The 5,973-nt window shown below is 44.4% G+C and overlaps 1 long non-coding RNA gene across 1 annotated transcript; it reads left to right on the top strand.

Moving 5' to 3' along the window:
• Positions 1 to 331: 331 nt before the first annotated feature.
• Positions 332 to 4,088, top strand: LOC134359465 (uncharacterized). Its single transcript, XR_010021120.1, has 3 exons — positions 332 to 419; positions 948 to 1,069; positions 3,958 to 4,088. It is a non-coding gene; the product is annotated as an uncharacterized LOC134359465 (long non-coding RNA).
• Positions 4,089 to 5,973: the final 1,885 nt, after the last annotated feature.

The raw sequence follows: 5,973 nt of genomic DNA, 5'->3' as shown, positions 1-5,973 counted from the left end.
AAGAGGAATTTGATTAAGTCGAAATTATTGGTTTATTTAGTTTGGCACAACATTGTAGGCGGAAAGGCCTGTTTTATATTGTATTATTTATGATGTAACACTACATTCTGCCTTTCTGTTTCCTGTTTACTACTTTGCTGTACAGATCTGTGAAATGGACTGATTGGATGGCATGCAGACAAAAGCCTTTCACTGTATCTCATGGCAATAGTAAATCAACACCAATACCAATTGTTCCAGTGACACAGTTTGACGCTATGAGTTACTTCCAGCACTATCTGGCTTTCATTGAAGGAAGGCATAGCTTAAGGTGAGAGGGTGAAAGGTCAGAGTCAGGTTTAATATCTCTGGAATACGTCGTGAAGTTTATAGCCTTTGCAGCAGCAGTACAATGCAATAGAAGAAATCCATGAATTACAGTAAGTATATATATATATTAAATTAAATAAGTAATGCAAAAATAGAAACAATAGAAGTAGTGAGGTAGTACTCATGGAGGTGGAGAGAGGAGAGCAGTCGGCTAAGCACACATCCCTGCGGAGCGCCAGTGTTGATTGCCAGTCAGGTGGAGATGTTATTTCTGCTTTGTACAGATTGTGGTCTTCCAGTTAGAAAGTCGAGGATCCAGTTGCAGAGGGGGTTACAGAGACCCAGGTTCTGGAGCTTTTCGATCAGAACTCTAGGAATGATTGTATTAAACGCTGAGCTGCATCCTGACATCGGTATTTGTGTTGCCCAGGTGACCCAAGGGTGCATGAAGCTGAAAGGGGATTTATGAGGCAGGTTTTTCACACAAAGAGTGGTGGGTAACTGAAATGGACTGCCAGGGGAAGTGGTGGAAGCAGATACTATGGTGGTGTTTAAGAGACATTTAGACAGCCACAGGACCTGCTGAAGTCCTGCCGAAGGGTTTCGGTCTGAAACGTCGACTGTACTCTTTTCCATAGATGCTGCCTGGCCCGCTGAGTTCCTCCAGCATTTTGTGTGTGTCACTTGGATTTCCAGCATCTGCAGATTTTCTCTTGTCTGTAGACAGACACATGAACTAGCATGGCATGGAGCGACAATGGTGAGTTATAATTGTCATGAAAATTAACTTTTTGCAGCAACAGCACAGAAGATTACAAGCATGACAAACGTGGGTTAACATAAACTTAAATTAACATAAATTATATATAACTTACAGTACTGTGCAAAAGTCTTAGGCACCCTAGATTTTTTTATATGGGTTCAGAAGATATGGCTTCCATAGAGCCCTGATCTCAAAATCATCGACGCTGTCTGGAGAGACAGAAGCAAACGGACACCCAAAGTCTGAAGAAGAACATAGAACATAGAACATAGAATAGTACAGCACAGTACAGGTCCTTCAGCCCACAATGTTGTGCCGACCCTCAGACACTGCCTCCCATATAACCCCCACGTTAAATTCCTCCATATACCCGTCTAGTAGTCTCTTAAAGTTTACTAGTGTATCTGTCTCCACCACTGACTCAGGCAGTGCATTCCATGCACCAACCACTCTCTGAGTAAAAAACCTTCCTTTAATATGCCCCTTGAACTTCGCACTCCTTACCTTAAAGCCATGTCCTCTTGTATTGAGCAGTGGTGCCCTGGGGAAGAGGCGCTGGCTGTCCACTCTATCGATTCCTCTTAATATCTTGTATGCCTCTATCATGTCTCCTCTCATCCTCCGTCTCTCCAAAGAGTAAAGCCCTATCTCCCTTAATCTCTGATCATAATCCATACTCTCTAAACCAGGCAGTATTCTGGTAAATCTCCTCTGTACCCTTTCCAATGCTTCCACATCCTTCCTATAGTGAGGTGACCAGAACTGGACACAATACTCCAAGTGTGGCCTAACCAGAGTTTTATAGAGCTGTATCATTACCCCGCGACTCTTAAACTCTATCCCATAAGTTTTCTTAACTACCTTATCTACCTGTGAGGCAACTTTCAAGGATCAGTGGACATGTACCCCCAGATCCCTCTGCTCCTCCACACTACCAAGTATCCTGCTATTTACTTTGTACTCTGCCTTGGAGTTTGTCCTTCCAAAGTGTACCACCTCACACTTCTCTGGATTGAACTCTATCTGCCACTTCTCAGCCCACTTCTGCAACCTATCAATGTCTCTCTGCAATCTTTGACAATCCTCTACACTATCCACAACACCACCAACCTTTGTGTCGTCTGCAAACTTGCCAACCCACCCTTCTACCCCCCACATCCAGGTCGTTAATAAAAATCATGAAAAGTAGAGGTCCCAGAACCGATCCTTGTGGGGCACCACTAGTCACAATCTGAATGTATTCCCTCCACTGTGACGCTCTGCTTTCTGCAGCCAAGCCAATTCCGAATCCACCTGGCCAAACCTCCATGGATCCCATGCCTTCTGACTTTCTGAATAAACCTATCGTGTAGAACCTTGTCAAATGCCTTACTAAAATCCATGAAGATCACATCCATTGCACTACCCTCATCTATGTGCCTGGTCACCTCCTCAAAGAACTCTATCAGGCTTGTTGGACATGATCTGCCCTTCACAAAACCATGCTGACTGTCCCTGTTTAGACCATGGTTCTCTAAATGCCCATAAATCCTATTTCTAAGAATCTTTTCCAACAGCTTTCCCGCAACAGACGTAAGGCTCACTGGTCTATAATTACTCGGACTATCCCTACTACCTTTTTTGAACAAGGAGACAACATTCGCCTCCCTCCAATCCTCCGGTACCATTCCCGTGGACAACGAGGACATAAAGATCCTAGCCAGAGACTCAGCAATCTCTTCCCTCACCTTGTGGAGCAGCCTGGGGAATATTCCGTCAGGCCCTGGGGACTTATCCGTCCTAATGTATTTTTGCAACTCCAACACCTCCTCTCCCTTAATACCAACATGCTCCAGCACATCAACCTCACTCATTTTGTCCTCACCGTCAACAAGTTCCCTCTCATTGGTGAATACCAAACAGAAGTATTCATTGAGGACCTTGCTCACTTCCACAGCCTCCAGGCACATCTTCCTATCTTTATCTCTAATCAGTCCTATCTTCACTCCTGTCATCCTTTTGTTCTTCACATAATTGAAGAATGCCTTGGGGTTTTCCTTTACCCTACTCACCAAGGCCTTCTCATGCCCCCTTCTTGCTCTTCTCAGCCCCTTCTTAAGGTCCTTTCTTGCTACCCTATATTCCTCAATAGACCCATCTGATCCTTGCTTCCTAAACCTCATGTATGCTGCCTTCTTCCACCTGACTAGATTCTCCACCTCACTTGTCACCCATGGTTCCTTCACCCTACCATTCTTTATCTTCCTCACCAGGACAAATTTATCCCTAACATCCTGCAAGAGATCCCTAAACGTTGACCACATGTCCATAGTACACTTTCCTGCAAAAACATCATCCCAATTCACACCTGCAAGTTCTAGCCTTAGAGCCTCATAATTTGCCCTTCCCCGATTAAAACTTTTCCTGTCTTCTCTGATTCTATCCTTTTCCATGATGGCAAGTTTTCCAAGATGCTAATAGAACTGCATGACAGTTTACCTAAGAGAATTGATGCAGCTTCAAAGGCAAAGCGTGGTCACACCAAATATTGATTGGATGTATTTTTTTTACTGTTTACTGCTCTTTATAGTAATTTTTTCGTATTCAGAAACATTTCATTGCATTATTTTTGAAAGTGTCTTTGCTTTACAGAATTTTTTTACATGTGCCTAAGCATTTTGCATGGTACTGTACGCGACAAAATAAACATATCAACAAGATTGCAAGTTGAGAAGAAAATATGGAGTGAGGTAGTGATTGGGCTATTTGGGTCGGTTCGGGAGGTGGGGATGAAGGTGCTGTTGAACCTTGAGGTACAGGTCTTCAGGCTTCACAGCAGCATCAAAAAACAAGAGATGACTGGATGGTGGGGGTCTCGAATGATGATGTTGCGTTCTATTCAAAAGGTTCAAAGGAACATCTAAACAAGCCTGATGCATGTTGGAAACAAGTCCTGTGGACTGATGAAGTTAAAATAGAACTTTTTGGCTGCAATGAGCAAAGGTATGTTTGGAGAAAAAAAGGGTGCAGAATTTCATGAAAAGAACCCTACTCCAACTGTTAAGCATGGTGATAGATCAATCATGCTTTGGCTTGTGTTGCAGCCAGTGGCATGGGGAACATTTACTGGTAGAGGGAAGAATGAATTCAATTAAATACTATCTGTAAAAAAGCTGAAGATGAAAAAGGATGGCTTCTACAATAGGATAATGAAACTAATCACACCTCAAAATGCACAATGGACTACCTCAAGAGGTGCAAGCTGAAGGTTTTGCCATGGCCCTCACAGTCCCCCGGCCTAAACATCATTGAGAATCTGTGGATAGACCTCAAAAGGGCAGTGCATGCAAGACAGCCCAAGAATCTCACAGAACTGGAAGCCTTTTGCAAGGAAGAATGGGCAAAAATCCCCCAAACAAGAACTGAAAGACTCTTAGCTGGCTGCAAAAAGCATTTATAAGCTGTGATACTTGCCAAAGAGGGTGTTACTAAGTCCTGCCATGCAGGGTGTCCAAACTTTTGTTTCGGGCCCTTTTCCTTTTTTGTTATTTTGAAACTGTAAAAGACGGAAATAAAAAAGTAATCTTGCTTAAAATACTAAAGAAATGTGACGTCTTTAACTTTATGCCTTTTGGAAATCAGTTCATCTTTTACTCGCTTAGCTATTCACAGTAACAGAAATTTTGACCAGGAGTGCCCAAACTTTTGCATGTGTGTGTGTGTAAATAGTTTCAAAATGTGATAAAATAAATTGTTGTGTTCTTTCATAATCAAATGTCCTGTATACACACACACTTGGAGGTCGACCCAGGTGGTGGGGTGGGTAGGATATGGGGTTGTGAGGGCCGGGGGTGGTGGTGCTACCTCCCTGAAATGAGTTTTTGCAGGGTGGGATGTCTGTTTGCATGAATGACCAGGTGTACCTAATAAAGTGGCAACTGAGTGCATTTGATTCTATGACTCCTGCACTTAGCTATGATTTACAAAGTTTCAGGCCAGGAGCAATGCTGTGGGGAGTCAGCCAACATTGCCTGAACAGATCCTGACAGTATGTTAGGAAATGCAGTATTCATACGAAAATAAGGAGCGGGGGGAGGGGCTATTTAACCCTTTTAATGTTCTGCTGTTTGTGACTGAGCTGCTACACTACCCCTACCTGCCTGATTCCCCTCACTGCTACACGAAGGCAGAAACTGAACCAAAATTCCAGCCAAGATTGCGCTGCGCTGTGGTTTCAGTCAGGAATGTGGCTAAGACATCCTTTTTTTCAGGTTTGTAGGAAAGGCTTTGGGGACAGAGAGGGGAGTTAGGGGTCAGGTTAGGGTTTAGGGTCAGGGATAACGAAGAGTTAAAGGTCAGGTCGGAGTCTAAGCCTCTGCTCCGCTCTCAGTGTTTGAAGGCCAGTGGCAATGTGGATGAGGGACATTTGTTGACAGTTGTTGGGCCAGCACCTTGGATGAAGACCAGCAAGGACAAGGACTGGTGCACATCCTTTCCCCACCCCCCACCCCAGGTCGGCATGGCCCAATTTCAGGCAGGAAACATGAGGGGCCGGTGACCCCCTCCCCATGTATGTGAGTTGGTGAGTCCAGAGTTCAAGGCCTGGAATTTGGGGTCCTTTCATCAGTGAGTCCTGGGGTTGATACCGAAGACTGAAGATCCAAGGCTGATCGGAAGTCTGGAAGTCGAGGTGCAATTGCCCAAGCCCTGGGTTTTCAGGTCTGTGAGTCCAATGGACAAAGTCAGAGACACAATATCTGTGAGTCTCCGGGAGCAATGGAGGCTGGAGGCAGCTTGTTCTGGGGTTGGAAGACTGTGTGTGAATGAGTAGGTGGGGGTGTGGTGGATGGGAGGGAGGAAGGAGGTTTGTTTTACTATTACAAGAAAATCTGCAGATGTCAGAAATCCAAAGCCAGAAACAC

The sequence above is a fragment of the Mobula hypostoma genome, chromosome 2, assembly GCF_963921235.1.
Source record: "Mobula hypostoma chromosome 2, sMobHyp1.1, whole genome shotgun sequence".
NCBI lineage: Eukaryota > Metazoa > Chordata > Chondrichthyes > Myliobatiformes > Myliobatidae > Mobula > Mobula hypostoma.
Note: the sequence above shows the minus strand (reverse complement) of the source record. Positions and strands in the feature narration are given on the sequence as shown.